The following is a 20,493-nucleotide window of genomic DNA, read 5'->3' on the forward strand; positions in this document are numbered from 1 at the left end:
GCAAAGGATGTCTGCCCCCTGCCCAACGCATTGGGAGGAGCTTTTGTGGACAGTTTGTCAAGATCTGCATTCAAGTAATTATTGAAATCACCAACAAGAATTGCCGGAATACTGGGATGCTGTGCCAGAAAAGTAGCCAGAAGCTTGATAACCTCCACCGAAAAGGGGGGCGGTGTATATATATGTTCCCAACAATGCATTGTAATCCATCCAGAGAGCATACTAAAAATATATACCGACCATAAGGGTCAATAAGCAAGGCCGTGTGTACAAAGGGAACGTTGACACCTATCAACACACTGACCCCGCTGGCGTAAGAGGAGAAGGCAGAGTGAAACTGAGCTCCAAATAATTTTGCAGAAAATGGGGACTCTTGACCAGGCAGCATATGCGTCTCCTGTAGACACACCACAGAAGAACTCATACGTTTAAGCATATGGAGTACCGCTAAACATTTCACCCTGTCTCCTAGACCCCGCACATTCCAACTGGTCAGAACAACTAGCCATAAAGCAATAAAACATATGTATACAAAGCAGGAATTTGAAAGGCAATCATAATAAGCACTGCATTCTCTAGATAATCATCCCCAGAGTACCAGATATTGCGGTGTGTAGTAGGCAGTCTCTGATCAAAAAAGTGAAATCTGTAAAATAAAAGGTTAAGCAAGACTAGGACCAATGAACCAACCGGGTTCCAGGTAATGCAGAAAAAAAAACAGAAAGAAAAAAGCTGTAATGTCCACGAAGGACTTTCAACTGGGGGGCTAAGTTCAATAGCCGGCTTTGAAGAGTCATTAGGCAACAGGCCTCTTATAATGATCATTAGCAAGAATGATTCTAACACTCTTTGTGAACATAGTCTTCTGCCTTGGCAGGATTTTTCATATTCATAGTGCTAATCATGTCTCATGAAGATAATAGTGGTACCATTATTGCATAGGTGAAGAAAAAAAAAATATATATATAATATCATTCAGGTATTTTTGCATCGTCTGCTCAATTCCTCCCTCAGGGATCTTTCTTCTCTATCCAGCCATTGCGTTACCATTGCAGGTTTTTAAAAAAAAAATGCACTTCATCCCTGGCCACCACACGCAAGCGAGCCGGATAAAGCATGGAATATTGTATATCCAGGGAGCGAAGTCTCTTTTTAACATCATTAAACGGAGCCCTTTGTTTTTGTACCTCAGCCTAAAAGTCCGGGAACAATGATATTTTAGAGTTATCCATCACCAGGGCATCTCCCAAGGTACATGCTTTAGATAAGATAATGTCTCTATCTCTGTAATGTAGAATTTTGAACAGAAAGGCTCTAGGAGGATTTCCCGGAGGTAAAGGCCTGGAGGGAACCCGGTGAGCGCGCTCCACCGCAAACATAGAAGAGAATGATTCCTTCCCAAACTTCTTAGTATCCAATGCTCAATGAAATCGACCGGGTTTCTCCCCTCCATTTTTTCAGGGATGCCAATGGCTCTAACGTTGTTCCTGCGGAGTCTATTTTCTAAATCATCACGGCTTGTTTAGCCACCATTAATTGCTGTGCCTGCGACTCCCTTTGCATGGGGGCCCAATCATCCTCTATGATACTAATGCGCCCTTCAATGGTGGATGTACGATACCTTAATTTCTGCATATCCTGACGCAGAAAAGACATTTCAACTTTCATTCCTTTAACTTCCGTGGCCAGAGCAGTAATAGAGAGATTGCAGGATGTGACCGCAGAGAGGATATCTCTCAATGTGGGTTCAGGCCCAGCCGGGCCTATGTCTTGGGCCTTGTGCGAGACTTGGGACCGGGGTATAGTACTCACTGTGTCCCAGGGTAGCACCGATGCGTTCGGATCCTCCAGGGGTACTGTATCATCTGCCTCCGACTGTGATCCACTACGGCTCTCCGCACCGTTTACAATAGCCTCTGGTGAATCCCACATGTCATTCTGGGAGAACAGTTTCTGCACTGCCTCCCTGTGCTTTACTGCAGCCGTCTTCATAGCCGAGCCGCCATCTTGTGTCTCGTGGTCCGGAGCCGAGCGGGCCGCTGAGCCTCGTTTAGGCATCTTCTGAGCCGCAGTTAAGTGCTGCACTAGCTGGTCGGGTATGGCAGGGATCACTGGGGAGTAGTCTGACCCTGAGATCAGATGATCAGCGGTGATGTCCAGGATAAAAGAGCGGATTCTCGGCGGAGCTCACACTAAGTGCGACTGACTACATCCGCTGCCAAGCCACGCCCCCCCACTCCAGCCTTTTTAGTGGCTTTAAGCAGGATTTCTTTAAGTTGAGAATCCAACCCAGACTCTCCAGGTAACTACTTGTAATGGCTACACCTTGCTTCAAGCGAGCCACTGACTGGTCTATTAACAATAGATCATCTAAGTAAGCCAAGATAGTTGTGCCCTTAACCTGGCTAGAGGTGGGGCTAGTACCTTTGTGAATACCCGGGGTGCTGTAGCAAGCCCGAAGGGCAGGGCTACAAACTGAAAGTGAACAGGTTGGTGACCACCGCTCCAGGTAACTGGGTTTGAATTTCCCGTCCTCCGCTGGGTGAATTGTGAGAGCTCCAGGTGCTGGCGATTGCTATTCCAATGGTATAGGTGCAATGAAAAATCTGGACTGCCGCACTCCGGATTGGAATAATAAAGGTAAAATCTTCTTTATTGAAAAAATGACATGGTATAAAATGCGTACATTGCTCTGTTGAAGTGATACAGCATAACCGCTGACGCGTTTCACGCTCCCATAGAGCGCTTACTCATAGTTTGTACAACAATGAAAGTCACTTATATACACATTGTACGTCTCACACATGACCCCATACTGATTGTATAACTCTAAACAGCTGATCGTTAGATTGTATGGCCTCTTAACATAGAGTTAATTGGGTGTGTGTTTTATGGTGGAGTGTTTATTGAAGACGTGAATGTGCAGACAAGATGTTTCTATAGACAATACAAAAAATATCCATAAATAAAAAGTTTATATTGCTTTTAAAAGTCTTTTGAAGAAGGAAAGTTAGGAAGATATAAAGTTTCCTTTCTTTCCACGGGACTGAGATAGGTGCTAAAACTAGCGCTTAGACGTATAAACATGTAAGCCATTATATAAATGAATGCAGGTATATATGAGCCGTATGGCCCAGCAGCCACGGCATAGTGTGAAAGATATCATATGTCTGCTCAGTTTACAAAAAAATTTTTTATATATAAATGAGAATATTGTAAAGGTTATTATGAGGAGACACTATGAAAAACCACTGTGTTTTGTAAACGATAAAGTCTTACATGTGAGGATCTGTGACAGTGTTTGCATGACTTTCAAATTTCATGACTTTATGTGAACTCTACCATATCTGAAATGCAAACAAAGTGTATGCATATATGGTGTGTGGGTGCTTTTTTAGTAATCTGAACTCCACAAGGGGAAAAAAAAAAAAAAAAAAATTTTATAAATGCATGTGTATGTGCATTTATGTGTATCATAAATATAAAAGGTGAAAATGAAAAATAAAGTGGAGATCAACATAAAACGTGAAGGGAGCATGTGTATATATATATATCTATCTATCATGGTGAAAGTATATATAGAATATATATAAAATGAATATAAAATGAAACAAAGTGGAAACGAAACCATGTGTTTGTGGCTTGACTAAAAAACACGATCAGTAATAAAATATATCATGCACCAATAATTCTGTGGCTCAAACTCTCAAAAAATATATGTCTTTGAAAGCATATGCTTATCCACCTGATAACATTCACTGTGGTTAAACGAAAAAATGGGCGTTTACTAAGCGTGTTGTTTTAAAGCAATCTCATCTCTTGGTGTGCCGTCTTCATGTGTATGGGCAGAACTATATGAGATAAAGAAGATAAATGTTACGTCTAAATGTGTTATCGTCCCCTTCATCCATCCGGAGTATGGTACTTAAAATACACATATTTCTAAGTAAATACCAATTCAAGTGGATGAGTGACAAGACAGACATGTGGGCGGTGTATCTCCTTGCTCGCTGCAACCCCTGGTATGTATATAGGCCCCCTGAAGGTGAAAAATGGACTTATGCGTTCAAAATCATGAGGGCTATTCCTATAAATTAGGTGTTGTAGCTTGCCTACAGCAACCGTTGGACAGTGGTGTCTGATTGGAGATGAAGAATAAATAACTAACTAAACAGACAAACCAAAAGTTAGTAAATATAACCCATAATGTCCTTTTGGTATGAATCTATAGATATATCCCCAATCGTTCATCCATGTAAAGAAATAAATACAAGAACCTCATCAAGGTTCTGTTTTGAAGAGAGGAAAAGAAGGAATATTTCCGCCAGACTATATGTAGCCAAGCTCTTGGATAGTTGCAATTTTAGCTCTTATGCGATTTTTTTGATAGAGGTTGGTGGATAAATGGATGGCTAAAGGGAGAGGTGAGAGGACAGGGGTATAGATATATTGCTAGACATGTCTTTCAGAAATATTATTCGTAAAAATGTGAAACGTCCCACTCAAAGTTTAACCCCCGTGGGATTCTAGTGTCTAATGAGAATATCCAAAGGACTTCTCGTTTACACAAAATCTGGAATCTGTCTCCTCCCCTCACTGGTGTCCTGATTTTCTCAATCCCTTGGATAACTAAACTGGAGGTGTTTTTGTGGTGTGTGAAAATCCAGTGTTTTGATGCATTTGTTAAAATCTCTTTCTCAATATTATACAGGTGATCATGTAGCCTATCCCTGAGACGTCGTGTTGTGCGTCCAACATATTGTACCTGGCAGCTGGTGCATGTAATGACATACACCACAAATTTGGTGTTGCAGTTTATAAAAGCGGGGATCAAAAACTCTTTTTGGCTGCTGCATGATCTTATGTATTGGCCGGTTTTGATGTACCCGCAATAATTGCACATTTGAAATTGCCTGTGAAATTAAGCCAATTTGTTTTAGTACGTTTGGTTGTAAATAGGCTGGGAGACAGTGAGCGTCCCAGCGTGGGTGCTTTGCGAGAAACAACCTTGATCCCTTTGGAGAGGATGTTATTGTATATTGGGTCATTGTACAGTACCGGAAGATGTTTCACAATGATTTTCTTTATTATGTTGAATTCTGTACTGTATGAGGTGGAAAAGACTGGATCCTAGGGGATGTTTCTCTTTTATGTTGGGTTTTTCTATGTGGTTTCTTGTTTAGAAGCGTGGACCTTGGAATAGATTTTACTGTATTGAGTGCTTTTAATATAGATGCATCTTTGTAACCTCGAGTTTTAAACCTATGTGCCATTTGTTCGGCCTCTGCTTCAAAAACTTCAGGGGAACTACATAGACGCTTTAACCTCAAGAACTGGCTATATGGTATGCCTGTGATAGTGTGTTTAGGGTGTGTTGAATCAGCTCTGAGTAAAGTGTTGCCACTGAGAGGTTTTCTATACAAACTGGATTGGATGGTGTCTCCAGAGCCTGTCAGTTTCACATCCAGAAAGTCTATGGAGCTGACCTGCAGATTTCCAGTGAACTTCAAATTAAGTGGATTGTCATTAAAGTATGTAAGCCATCTGTCCAAATCTGCCTCTCCATCTGATGTAATGAAAAATAAGTCGTCTATAAAGCGACAGAAAAAGACAGTGTCTTTACGGCGGGGACTATCTGGTCCAAAGATGCGGGACCTCTCCCACCAGGCCCCGCATTTCTGGAGAAAATAGTCCCCGTCGAACATAAAAAAATTGTGTGTTAAAAGGTACTCTAGAGCTTGCATAATAAACTCCTGAAGTATCAGGGAAGCTTTACCTGTTTTTCTAAGAAAGTAAATGACTGCCTGGATCCCCAGGTGGTGTGGGATGCTAGAGTATAAACTCATCACATCACAGCTGATCCATCTGAAGTTGTTTTCCCATTTGATGTTTTGGAGTTTATTCAGCAAATCATTTGTGTCTTTTATGTAACCAGGGAGACTAGTGGCTATTGGTTGTAGATGAGAGTCAACCCACTCCCCCAAGCGTTCATTTAAAGAGCCTATACCTGCCACTATAGGTCGTCCTGTAAGGGAATTTAACCCCTTGTGAATCTTTGGTAAATGATGGAACACTGGTGTTATGGGGTTTTCTGGAATGAGAAATTCTTTCTCCCTAGGGGTAAATATACCGACCTGTATAGCTCTATCTATGAGTGTAGAGAGTTTGTTTTTGAAAGAAGTGGTGGGGTTGGAAGACAGTCTCTGGTATGTATGTTCATTAGTCAATTGGCGTAAGGCTTCACTTTTGTAAGCTTCTGCATCTAAGACTGCTACCATACCCCCCTTGTCTGCATTCCTGATGACTATCTGGTCATCCATGGAGAGTCGATTGAGCGCCTGTCTCTCCCTGGTGGTCAGATTGTCCTGTGCAAACTTGTTTTTATTACAACTGTGAGCCAGGTGTACCAGGTCTCCCTCTACCATTTTTTGGAATGTGTCAAGATCTTTGCCCCTGGCTGCCACCGGATAAAAATCTGATCTGATTTTTTGTAAACTGAGCAGACATATGATATCTTTCACACTATGCCGTGGCTGCTGGGCCATACGGCTCATATATACCTGCATTCATTTATATAATGGTTTACATGTTTATACGTCTAAGCGCTAGTTTTAGCACCTATCTCAGTCCCGTGGAAAGAAAGGAAACTTTATATCTTCCTAACTTTCCTTCTTCAAAAGACTTTTAAAAGCAATATAAACTTTTTATTTATGGATATTTTTTGTATTGTCTATAGAAACATCTTGTCTGCACATTAACGTCTTCAATAAACACTCCATCATAAAACACACACCCAATTAACTTTATGTTAAGAGGCCATACAATCTAACGATCAGCTGTTTAGAGTTATACAATCAGTATGGGGTCATGTGTGAGACGTACAATGTGTATATAAGTGACTTTCATTGTTGTACAAACCAGCTATGAGTAAGCGCTCTATGGGAGCATGAAACGCGTCAGCGGTTATGCTGTATCACTTCAACAGAGCAATGTACGCATTTTATACCATGTCATTTTTTCAATAAAGAAGATTTTACCTTTATTATTCCAATCCGGAGTGCGGCAGTTCAGATTTTTCATTGCACCTACAAACTGAAAGTGCTTTTGTTCTACTTCGAACCGCAGAAACCTCTGGTGAGGAGGAAATATAGGGACATGCAGATATGCATCTCTGATGTCGATGGATGCCAGAAGTTCTCCTCTTTGTAGGATGGAAAACGACTGACTTGATTGACTCCATGCGAAAGGAGTTGACCTTCAGGAACTGATTTAGATTCCGTAGATCTAGAATTGGTCTGATATCCCCATTTGGCTTTGGTACCGTAAACAGGTTTGAGTAAAACCCCAAACCTTGCTCTTGTTTGGGAATCTGTATGATCACCCCTTGAGCCAATAATCGGTCTAATGCTTGCAACAGGGATTGCCTTTTCCCTGCTCCTTGGGAATGTTTGATCTCAGAAAACGAGATGGTGGAAACTCTCAAAACTCTAGCTTGTATCCTAGAGACACTGTGGAGAGAGTCCATTTGTCCTGAATTTCCCTTTGCCAGACGTCTAAGTACCTCAGAAGTCTTCCCCCCACCTTGGTGAGGGGAGATGCCTCTTCATGACGAGGCCTTGATTTTCTGCTTTGCAAACTTGCGGCCCCAGGTCTTCCTTTGTGCCTGGGTTTGACCCCGAGGTCTTCCTCTAGAGTCTGACGGTGGAGGCCGTCGCCCCTGCCTAGAGGTGGATGCACCTGGCGCAGGAAAAAAAGTGCGTTTAAACGAAGGACATTTATATTATCTTTTGACTGGCAAAAGAGTACTCTTTCCGCTAGAAATTGTTTGGATGTATTTATCCAAACTATCGCCAAATAGTCCTTCTCCCTTAAAGGGAAAACTAGTTAAAAGGTTCTTGCAAGGCGCTTCAGCTGACCAACCCTTTAGCCAAAGGGTCCTTTGCATGTGTACTAGTACAAGCGCAAGGCGAGAAGCCTGATGAATAGAATCCTTCATAGCATCTATGGCAAAACATAATGCTTTTGGTAGCTCGGCCAATTCCCGGGCCTGTTGTGCGGGGAACTCGTTAAGAGCATCTGTGAATTGGTCCTTTAAGGACTGACAGATGCCTATAGCTGCAATTGCAGGCTGAATCACGGTCCCTGCTAAGGAAAAAGAGGATTTTAACAGACCTTCCAACTTCTTATTTGTTGGATCTTTAAGCATATGCGCATTGTCCACTAGATAAGTTAAACTTTTATTCACATTGGAAATCGCAGCGTCAACTGCTGGAACTTTCCATCTTTTTGTGAATTTTTCCTCCATAGGATAGAGAATTGAGAATCTCTTGGGAGGGGAAAAATGCTTATCCGGATGATCCCATTCGGTATAAATAAGCTTCTCTAGTAATGCGTGGACGGGAAATGCATGCAAAGGCTGTAAAGGTTTCAGGGAACCCAGGGAGGAGACCTGACCTTCAGCTAACTCAGTTAGGGGTAGCATGAAAGCAGAGCGAACCATTTCAGTAAGACTCTGTACTTCAGTTTGTGAAGCTGAAACATCAAGTATTGTTTCCTCTGCAGAGGAATACCCGGCTTGTCTTTCCTCTAGATTGTCTGAGGGTAATACCTCATCTTGTTCCCTTGGACCCTCCAATGTTTGTAAGGAGTTTAAGGTGGGGGAGGGGGACCTAGGGCGCTTCCTATCACCCTGGATGGAGGATGCGATTAAAGCCGCTAGTCTTCCTTCTAGGCCCTGCAGGCATGAGAAAAATGCATTTTCAGTCATACAGGGGCTGAAGTGTGTGAAGAGAATGCACCACCACTAGCTTCCAATGACTCACCCTGGCTTGCCATGTCTGGTATCTCTGGAGAGGATGACAGTATGGCGGCATGACTGGTAATCCCAGTGCCTGGGGGTGGCTTAGGTACCTTTACAGTATCTCTGGAAGTCATAGTGCAAAGCACAAAAGCAGAGGTAACAAAATATATTATTTGCTTTGACAACAGTTTTAAGAAAACAATGTCACAATAGAATCAGTTTTAAAAATGCTGATAACAATAGTGTTTCCTGTACTGGAAATGCCTGCTTTACACCCCTTACGTACCCAGCGCTCCTGTGTCTCCTTAGTGTGATATAGCCATAGGCTGTAACAGACTCCTTTCAGTTTATAGCTGTGAAACTGAGAGCGTCTGTGTAACAAGCATCAGGTGAAAACCTGATTGGCGTCCTCAGCGTCTTCTGCCCTTCCATGTGGACGTTTTACGTCCTGCACTCGGCGCCGCTTTCCTTTCAGGAACACACCCCTTTGAAAACCCGCCCCCTCCTCCTTAGTATAACAGTCTGCGCGTGCACGTGCATGCGCAATGCTTTTCATTTAAAAGAAAAAAAAACAGACACGAGAGGAGGCAGTGTTGCCGTCTGGAGCCTGCAAAGTCTGGTACTTTGTCCCCATCTGCAGCGAGCTACTGCCTGTCAGGCTGGGGAACCATTACAAAAACCAGCAAGCTAAGTATGAGAAACTGAAGTGCTTTTATATAAAAATTGGAAGTGGGCACCGCACCTCTCCAAGAGGAGAGGGAGGGGGAGGGGGACTTTTGTCAGCAGTATATATATCACTTATGATAGCTTATTTATTATAAATCTTATGTGTTTATATAAGCAAACTTTAATAGATAAACTAGTGGCTAGTGGATTAATCCCCTGCCTGTCAGGAAGTCTCTTAAGGCTGCGCTGGCTGCCAGAGTACTTGAACCTGTGTATGCTGCTTCTGTAACTGCTGTACCCCTTAATTTAATAATATAATTTAACCCTTTCATGACTAAGCCTATTTTTGAAATTTGGTGTTTACAAGTTAAAATCCGTATTTTTTGCTAGAAAATTACTTAGAGTTCCCAAACATTATATATATTTTTTTAGCAGAGAATCTAGAGAATAAAATGGCGATTGTTGCAATATTTTTTTATCACACGGTATTTGTGCAGCGGTGTTTTAAACGCAAATTTTTGGAAAAGGGCCACTTTCATGAATTGTAAAAAATCCAAACAGTAAAGTTACCCCAATTTTTTTGTATAATGTGAAAGATGATGTTACGCCGAGTAAATAGATACCAAACATGTCACCCTTTATAATTGCACGCACTCGTGGAATGGCGACAAACTACGGTACCTATGAATTTCCATAGGCGACGCTTTAAAATTTTTTTACGGTTACCAGGTTTGAGTTACAGAGGAGGTCTAGGGCTAGAATTATTGCTCTCGCTCTGACGATCGCGGCGATACCTCACATGTGGTTTAAACACCGTTTACATATGCAGGCGCCGTATGCGTTTTCTTCGCTGCGCGAGCTCGCGGGGACAGGGGCACTTTAAAAATTTTTTTTTTTTTTTTAATTTATTTTATTTATTTTTTTACTTTATAAATTGTGTTTTAAAAATTTTTTTTTTTTTTTTTACTTTTATTGCTGTCACAAGGAATGTAAACATCCCTTGTGACAGTAATAGGTGGTGACAGGTACTCTTTATGGAGGGATGGGGGGTCTAAAAGACCCCCCATCCCTCCTTTACACTTCAAAGTATTCAGATCGCCAAAAACGGCGATTCTGAATACTGTGTACTTTTTTAAATGCGGCGCCATTGGCAGCCGAGTAAACGGGAAGTGGCGTCATGACGTCGCTTCCGCGTTTACAACGAGAAGGCTGGAACGAAGCCGCTCACAGCTTCGTTCCAGCCCGCCCCCAGCCGCCGAAGGTACCCAATTGGACACCGGGCCTCCCGATCGCACGGGAGGCCCGGTAACAGCGGCGGGAGGGGGGGATGTCCCCTCCCGCTCCTCCGGTATAACAACCGAGCAGCTTTTAGCCGCATCGGTTGTTATACACGGGTAGCCGATCGCCCGCTGTAAACAACGGTACTGGGATGATGCCTGCAGCTGCGGGCATCATCCCGGTATAACCCCGGAAAGCCGAGTACGCATATCTGCGTACGGTCGGCGGGAAGGGGTTAATTCCTCTAGAAGAGGGACACCATTTGTTCCTAAGAACCCCCCTCTGGCTGCTGGGACCACACATGGGCTATTATAGCCAGACACAGAGCTAAGGAAAGCATCGTATTTAAGGTATGTGTAACTTACTCCCTCTAGAGGAGACATTTTGAAGGCATCTTTAAAAATATGGAAGGAAAGACATAGGAACCTTTTACAGTTCCTCGTCTCTTCCCTTTTCCTTGCTGCAGGATACTACTGATTTAACAGTCCAAATTTCACCCATCACGGCGGGCAGCGTAGTTAAACCTTCAAAGACCGGGTCCCTTTTAATAGGGGTTCCACTCCTTTGGAGCTGTATAGCACTCCTCAGGAACAGCTTTGGGTAATGTAGCAAGACCAAAAAGAGTCCTGGTTCCTAGGGTCCAGCTCTCAGAGAGAAGCATTACAGGCAAAACCTCGTTCTCGAATCGAGGTCCAGGTACCATCCTATGGCCTCAGTGGCGAGGATGAATCTGGTTGTGAAGGTTTTTTAAATCCAGCATGTATCCCTCCCTGGAGCTCCTCAGAGCACATCTTTACTTGTGACTAACACCTTTAGACACTGGCAAAAAAAACTGAGGTACTCAACTTCCTGTATTGGGTATATCAGTGTCAACACCTGAAGGTAGGCCCATAACCCACTAAGTAAATACTTGAGGCTCTGTGTTCTATGATGTATGATAAACAAAAGTTTTTTTCCTTAGTTATACTTTAAGTTTAGATAGGATTTAGCGTCTATGTAGCAAGTAATCTTGATTGAAGTTTGATGAAAATATTCCAAGAAGAAAAGAAAGGTTAGCAAAAAAGTTAGACTTTTTCTCATCACAAGTCATGCTGGGTAGAGGAGAGGTGTAATGGGGGCTGGCTTACAACTGCAGGCAGCTGTATAACCCGACTGTATTTGAATTTGTGTCCCTCAATGGACGAGAAAGAAAAATCAGCTTCATCTTTCTGGACTTAAAAAAACAAAACAAAGAAAAACCTTGTATTTAAATGTTTTTGGTCTGTACATAGATAATATAAACATTTACTTCTACATGAATTTTGCTCTGCTTTTTAACCAACATTTTAGGGCTCATTCACACGTGCCATCAGCCCTTTGTGGTAGCTAGAACCACACTGCTGAGCTGCCTGCAGGTGGCCCATAGCAAGTGAATGGGGAGTGCATTAGCTGTACAGACTCACCTGCACAACTGTGTATGACAGGTATGCAATGGTGCATGGGATCGGATACAAAGCTTGTGCATCCAGGTCCATGCACCCCCATGCCTGCACACCTATCAAACTTAGATGAGAACTCATGTGAACAAGCCCTAAGTGTAAATGGGACAAAATCTAAAGATAACAATTGACAATCTTTATCTGCTGTAACAATAGATAATTTAAATTGTACACTAGCAAAGTAACAATTGTTGATTGTTTTTATTATTGCCTTTAGAATAAACATACAGTTAAATAATTATTGTAAGACAATATTGATACCAGGTTGTCCTAAAGAAAAGATGCATGGGTTAGATCTGTTCTAGATGTTGTAAACAGCTGAAGCGGTTAATGTCTAGCCTGTTCTTTCTGTATATATGCAGATTAGTAGTTCATGTGACATAAATAAGTAAAAGTTAACCTGCTTGTTAGTCTTCACATACAAAATAAAATAAAAAAAGTCTAGAATTAAAATCAAGCAATGACAACATCAGAACAAGCATTGAAATAGAAATTGTGTTGTATTAAAATACACTACAGCGAGGACATAAGGCCAAGAACTCTATCATTGTCAAAAAAGAGCTGCTGTCTGGGAACACACATAATTGTTTTTGTCGTTCACCAAGCACGTGCCAAAGGTTTTTGTTTCTCCTATCAATCTTCTCCTTTAATGTCTTTTGCCAGATACAAAAAAAAAAAAAAAGACAATCCTCCTTACTGAATCTGGATGAAGATAAGCATATTCAAAAAGGGATCAAGTACAAATAATTCTTGCTTTTTCCATGTAATAAATAGTGAGGACATGCAGTAAACTGTGGAAGGAAATAAAGACAAGCAAAAGACTAGTCACCAATATTGTCTGTAGGCTCCCAGCAACTGATTATTTCCTCAGGACTTACTATAATTCATCTGTCTGTGTGTGGAGGTGGCAGTCTTGGTAGAGGTAGGGCTTTGCGTCTTCATGTCAGTTCTATCCCTTGATGACTACTGGGGGTATTAAAGTGGAGTTTCACCAATTTTTTACATTTGTAATGTATCTTATGGCCATTGCAATTGCTCTTACCAATGGCAATTGTTTTTCTTTTCTTTTCTAAATACCTTTTTGCTTGTATTCTAAGTAGAATATCTGGCTTCGGCGGCCTAGGTGATGTCGTCACTTAGGCGATTCACAAGGTCTCCTGGGCTAGCGGAGTCATGTTTACCAGGAGTCCGTGCGAATCGCCTAGTGACAAAATCTCGCATTATTTCCAGAGTGTGCCGTGCAGTGCCATTACTGCGCAGGTGCAAAACTGGGAGGTGCATGCTGGGTATCCAGCTGCACCGGAATCCTGGAAATGAAGAGAAGAGAACTTCAGCAACCCACAGCGAACATGTAACCTTCCTGCTTCCGAAATCTGCTTAGTAATCATATATTTTAACATAAGCTACAATGACCACAAATATGACATGTTCTAAATGTTGTGGTATATGTTTTGGAGCGGCAGCGATCTGTTCTGGTATTTAACAGTAGGGCCTTGTTCACAGAGATATACGTAAACATAGATCTGTGAAGGGTTGTGTTTGCCTGCACTGGTGTTCCATGCATTTGTGTGCATGCAGTCCCATTTATGTCTAATAGGATGCAGGGGCTGCACAGACACAGTTGCCGTTTCCATTTTGACATCCGTGTGGGTGCATGTTCCTAAATTCACACTGTATGCGTGTGAACAAGGCGAATTCTAAATCTTTCTTGTTACCAGAAATATACTGTATGTATGCAGCTTTATGCTTTCATTCTCAAAGAATAAAGAAAAACAGATATGTAACATCTGCTTTAAAATATATACATTGCATATGCTACATTCTGTTGACTGTGGTAGTATTTATGCAAATAGAGCCATTTAGTTCACCAAATTTCAATGTGGCTGATGTCTCAATTACATCCCAGAGTTTAAATGATTATTTGCGTCCATTTCAGCAGTGTTAATAATTTTCTATGATTGCATATCTTCTGAACCAATAAATGCTGGTTAAACAGAGGTTTTAAATCTGTATACCGAGCTGTCATGCTTTAGATAGCTTTTTTTAATTACAGTATTATGTACTTTACACGGCAATTTAATGGAAAGTAATATGTTTTAGACACAGAAGACATAGTATTTCCAAATGCAGACAGTGTGTGTAGTGTACAAACTGTGTTTAAAGCAGAACTCCGGGAAAAAATGTTTTTCCATGTCCTTGTTGCTGATCTCCTACCTTCACCAACTATGCTATCCATGTTCTTCTGAGCTCTGTAGTTGCCTGCTGAAAAAAAAAGTTATTGCCCTGTGGTTTCCTGTTTGTAGGACCGCTGGCTGCTATTCCTCCTGTATCCTCAGCCAGAGATCTTGGCACTTCCCACCAGTAGTTCTGTACAGCAAGCAGGGAGGAGGTGTCCTCCTTCTCCTCTGCTCCCTGCCAGTCACCTCCCCCACTCCACCAATGCCCACCCGCCATCTTCATGCAGGGCAGGATCGTTATCACAAATCATCCAGATGACAGCGGGGATTTCGGGCTGTGACAGGTATTGTATGTGAAATAACGATCGGCGTAACATCCCACCAACCGGCTTTGTGATTGCCAGCGTACTGTTCCAATGCTGGTGGGAGGCGGGACATTACAGCGATAGGTATTTCACATACAATACCCGTCACAGCCTGAGAACCCCGCTGTGTCATCCGGAAGATTTCTGATAACGATCCCGCTAGTGGTCACTAACAAGCTGCACTGGTGGTCACCGATGAGACCGCACTGGTGGACACTGATTGCTGTTGGAAAGACATCAAAGCTGCAGCAGGAGAAATATTTGTAATACTGCATAACAGCAGAGTACAATGTGTATAATATCTAATTATGCAATTGTCTACAGTTCAGTAATGATTACATAAAGCAAGTAAGGGCAATATGTTTATCTCCTGTTGTGGCTGGAGAGGGAGAGTACAGACATGCTTTGCATTTATAAGGCTGTAACCTATCTATCATGCTGTGTGATTTATGTTGAAGTGGACGAGTTTACATGTACAGGCCTAGTGTACCCTCCCACATTCACTCCAATCCCAAGGATTCATGGGAAATGTAGTTCAATTATGGTTAGAGAGAGAGAGAAGAGGATATGATGCAACTAACAGCTTCTCCCTGGCAGAATACATGCAGTATTTTTTGAATTAGAAAGCTGACTTCCTGAAAATTCAATTAGATTTTTCTCTTTAATGGTAAGGAATTTCAGAAATGTAATAAAGTTTTAGTGTTCTGTGTGGGGGGTGTACCAATGGGGGAAATGGGGGATTTTTTGAAAATCCCGGTGTTCTGCTTTAATGTATTATTCCATAATTGGCTTGAAAGGACATTATTGTGAGCTGGTAGTAAAGAATATGTGCTTAGCAGTACATTCAGTGGTATTTCAAGTTACTTTACCAAATGCAGCATTAAAGTGTGCTTTCTCAAGAGACCACAGGAAAAGAACTTGTAAGGACAGAAATATCAAAAACTGCCATTCTTGATTTAGTTTATAACCACCTGCCACCCACTAACAGTACATTTACTGCTAGTGGGCAGCAAGGCCAGGTACCACAACATACCCGTACGTTGTGATGTACTTCCTGGTTTAGAGGCGTGCATGTGCATGCCCCCTGCTGACCTGTGCTGTGACTGGGCACAGCACAAGTTTGTCAGCAGGTTACAGGCAATAGTTTTGACTGTATACCTGCTGATCGGTTGTAGCCAATCACAGCACAGATCTATGTGTTTGTATACATAGGATCTGGCTGGACCTGTCGTTCAGAACTGAAAGCAAGGGGAGAAACCCAGCCAGATCAGTTAATGCAAGCAGCACACATATGCTTGTTAAACACAGTTAACCCCTTGTTTTCCCTTGTTCACCCATCACTCAGCCAGTGCCCTTTGTACCGTGTCAGTGTACTATCACTGATCACTGTGTCACTAGCGACGCCAGTGTCAAGTAGTGTCCTTCCCAGTCCACCACATTAAGTCATTAATCACAGCCATTACGGGTATAGTGTCTGTACGGATCAGTAGCTTGATCACGATTAGAACTATACTAGTGTCCCCCCAACAGTATAGTGTCCCCAAAACCGCAGTGCTAGCAGGATCAGCCCCCGATCACCGCCAGCACTTATGACATGTAGCAGAATAAATGGTGGCCTAAATTTATGAAGAAATCTAATTTTATTGGATATGTTTTATAAATAAAAGAAATTCGAAAATATTGTTATTTTTTCCCAATTTTCGGTCTTTTTTATTTATATAATTAAAAAAAAAACCAAAAAAAAAAACCACAGCAGTGATCAAATAGCACCAAAAGAAAGCTCTATTTGTGCAAAAAAAAAAATTATATAAATGTAATTTGCGAAAAGTGTTGGATGATCAAGAAATTGCCAGTTAACAGTAGCACAGTACTGAATAGTAAAAACTGCCCTGGTCATGAAGGGGTAAAACCTTCCATAGGTCAAATGGTTAAAAGCAACCCCTTCAGGTAAAGCTGTCCATGCAAAAGAACAACGAAAAATTGCAATTTTTTTAAAAATTGTATTCTTTTGTTGTCAGCCCAGCTTCTGACTGTAAAGCCACCATGAAGGCTGAACTGCCTATGTGCCAAAGCTTGCAGCTGTTAACTGATACTCTGAGCTACTGGAGGAAAGAAACTGTAAATTAACAAAGCATTTCATGTTCTTTTATGTAATATTGACAGCATCTAGCTGGGTTACAGGAACAGAATTGTCAGCACTGAGCAGAGGCAAGTGAAAGAATGGGCTTGATACTGCATCAACAAGAGAATACAATAAAAAAAAATCAACCCACGAGAGGTAATGCTGCACTATTAGGCTCCATGCACACAGGACGTTCAAGAAAGTGTTTCTGGACATCGGATTGCTGGCAGAAAAACGCTGCTTTAAAAACACGCTTTTAACAGCATTTTTTAAAGCGTTTATGCGTGTTTTTAACCACTTGAGCCCCGGACCATTATGCTGCCTAAGGACCAGAGGTCTTTTTCCAATTTGGCACTGCGTCGCTTTAACTGCTAATTGCGCGGTCATGCAATGCTGTACCCAAACGAAATTTGCGTCCTTTTCTTCCCACAAATAGAGCTTTCTTTTGAGGGTATTTGATCACCTCTGCGGTTTTTATTTTTTGCGCTATAAACGGAAAAAGACCGAAAATTTTGAAAAAAAATGATATTTTCTACTTTTTGTTATAAAAAAAATCCAATAAACTAAATTTTAGTCATACATTTAGGCCAAAATGTATTCGGCCACATGTCATTGGTAAAAAAAAATGTCAATAAGTGTATATTTATTGGTTTGCGCAAAAGTTATAGCGTCTACAAACTAGGGTACATTTTCTGTAATTTACACAGCTTTTAGTTTATGACTGCCTATGTCATTTCTTGAGGTGCTAAAATGGCAGGGCAGTACAAAACCCCCCCAAATGACCCCATTTTGGAAAGTAGACACCCCAAGGAAATTGCTGAGAGGCATGTTGAACCCATTGAATATTTATTTTTTTTGTCCCAAGTGATTGAATAATGACCAAAAAAAAAAAAAATATTTACAAAAAGTTGTCACTAAATGATATATTGCTCACACAGGCCATGGGCCTATGTGGAATTGCACCCCAAAATACATTCAGCTGCTTCTCCTGAGGATGGGGATACCACATGTGTGGGACTTTTTGGGAGCCTAGCCGCGTACGGGGCCCCGAAAACCAATCACCGCCTTCAGGATTTCTAAGGGTGTAAATTTTTGATTTCACTCTTCACTGCCTATCACAGTTTCGGAGGCCATGGAATGCCCAGGTGGCACAAAACCCCCCAAAATGACCCCATTTTGGAAAGTAGACACCCCAAGCTATTTGCTGAGAGGCATATTGAGTCCATGGAATATTTTATATTTTGACACAAGTTGCGGGAAAGTGACACTTTTTTTTTTTTTTTTTTGCATAAAGTTGTCACTAAATGATATATTGCTCACACAGGCCATGGGCATATGTGGAATTGCACCCCAAAATACATTTAGCTGCTTCTCCTGAGTATGGGGATACCACATGTGTGGGACTTTTTGGGAGCCTAGCCGCGTGCGGGGCCCCGAAATCCAATCACCGCCTTCAGGATTTCTAAGGGTGAAAATTTTTGATTTCACTCTTCACTGCCTATCACAGTTTCGGAGGCCATGGAATGCCCAGGTGGCACAAAACCCCCCCAAATGACACCATTTTGGAAAGTAGACACCCCAAGCTATTTGCTGAGAGGCATGGTGAGTATTTTGCAGCTCTCATTTGTTTTTGAAAATGAAGAAAGACAAGAAAAAACATTTTTTTTTTTCTTTTTTCAATTTTCAAAACTTTGTGACAAAAAGTGAGGTCTGCAAAATACTCACTATACCTCTCAGCAAATAGCTTTGGGTGTCTACTTTCCAAAATGGGGTCATTTGGGGGGGTTTTGTGCCACCTGGGCATTCCATGGCCTCCGAAACTGTGATAGGCAGTGAAGAGTGAAATCAAAAATTCACGCCCTTAGAAAGCCTGAAGGCGGTGCTTGGTTTTCGTGGTCCCGTACGCGGCTAGGCTCCCAAAAAGTCTCACACATGTGGTATCCCTGTACTCAGGAGAAGCAGCAGAATGTATTTTGGGGTGTAATTTCACATATTTCCATGGCATGTTTGAGCAATATATCATTTAGTGACAACTTTGTGCAAAAAAAAAAAAAAAAATTTGTCTCTTTCCCGCAACTTGTGTCGCAATATAAAATATTCCATGGACTCGACATGCCTCTCAGCAAATAGCTTGGGGTGTCTACTTTCCAAAATGGGGTCATTTGGGGGGGTTTTGAACTGTCCTGGCATTTTATGCACAACATTTAGAAGCTTATGTCACACATCACCCACTCTTCTAACCACTTGAAGACAAAGCCCTTTCTGAAACTTATTGTTTACATGAAAAAGTTTTTTTTTTTTGCAAAAAAATTACTTTGAACCCCCAAACATTATATATTTTTTTTAAAGCAAATGCCCTACAGAATAAAATGGTGGGTGTTTCATTTTTTTTTTCCACACAGTATTTGCGCAGCGATTTTTCAAACGCATTTTTTGGGGAAAAAACACACTTTTTTAAATTTTAATGCACTAAAACACACTATATTGCCCAAATGTTTGATGAAATAAAAAAGATGATCTTAGGCCGAGTACATGGATACCAAACATGACATGCTTTAAAATTGCGCACAAACGTGCAGTGGCAACAAAATAAATACATTTTTAAAAGCCTTTAAAAGCCTTTACAGGTTACCACTTTAGATTTACAGAGGAGGTCTACTGCAAAAATTACTGCCCTCGATCTGACCTTCGCGGTGATACCTCACATGCATGGTGCAATTGCTGTTTACGTTTGACGATAGACCGCCGCTTGCGTTCGCCTTAGCGCGAGAGCAGGGGGCGACAGGGGTGCTTTTTTTCTTTATTTTTTTTTGCTTTTTTTATCTTATTTTTAAACTGTTCCTTTCATATTTTTTTTTTTAAATCATTTTTATTGTTATCTCGGGGAATGTAAATATCCCCTATGATAGCAATAGGTAGTGACAGGTACTCTTTTTTGAAAACATTGGGGTCTATTAGACCCTAGATCTCTCCTCTGCCCTCAAAGCATCTGACCACACCAAGATCGGTGTGATAAAATGCTTCCCCAATGGCGCTATTTACATCCGGCGAAATCTAAGTCATAAAATGCTCGTAGCTTCCGGTTTCTTAGGCCATAGAGATTTTTGGAGCCACTCTGGTCTCTGATCAGCTCTATGGTCAGCTGGCTGAATCACCAGCTGCATTCTCAGGTTCCCTGTTGAGACAGGAGAGCCAGAGAAAAACACGGAAGAGGGTGGGGGGGGGGCATTCCCTCCCACGGCTTGTAAAAGCAGTCTAGAGGCTAATTAGCCGCTAGGATTGCTTTTACATGAAAGCCGACCGCTGGCTGAAAAGAATGATACCAAGATGATACCTAAACCTGCAGGCATCATTATGGTATAACCACTCAAAGTCGTGAATGGCGTACCTGAAGACAAAAAAATGGTTAACAATAAAGCACAGTAAACGGTAAAGTATAAAAAATTGCATACCTGAAAAGCAAACATGATAAAACATAATAACAATAAAACATTGCAGAATAGAATACAGTAAAAAAGAGCAGAACAATAGAGAGAGAGAACAGAGAGAGAGAACAATAAAACGACAACTATTTTTTTTTATTTTATATATTTTTTTTTTTTTTTTG

This window comes from Aquarana catesbeiana, linkage group LG01 (genome assembly GCF_042186555.1).
Source record: "Aquarana catesbeiana isolate 2022-GZ linkage group LG01, ASM4218655v1, whole genome shotgun sequence".
Classification (NCBI taxonomy): Eukaryota; Metazoa; Chordata; class Amphibia; order Anura; family Ranidae; genus Aquarana; species Aquarana catesbeiana.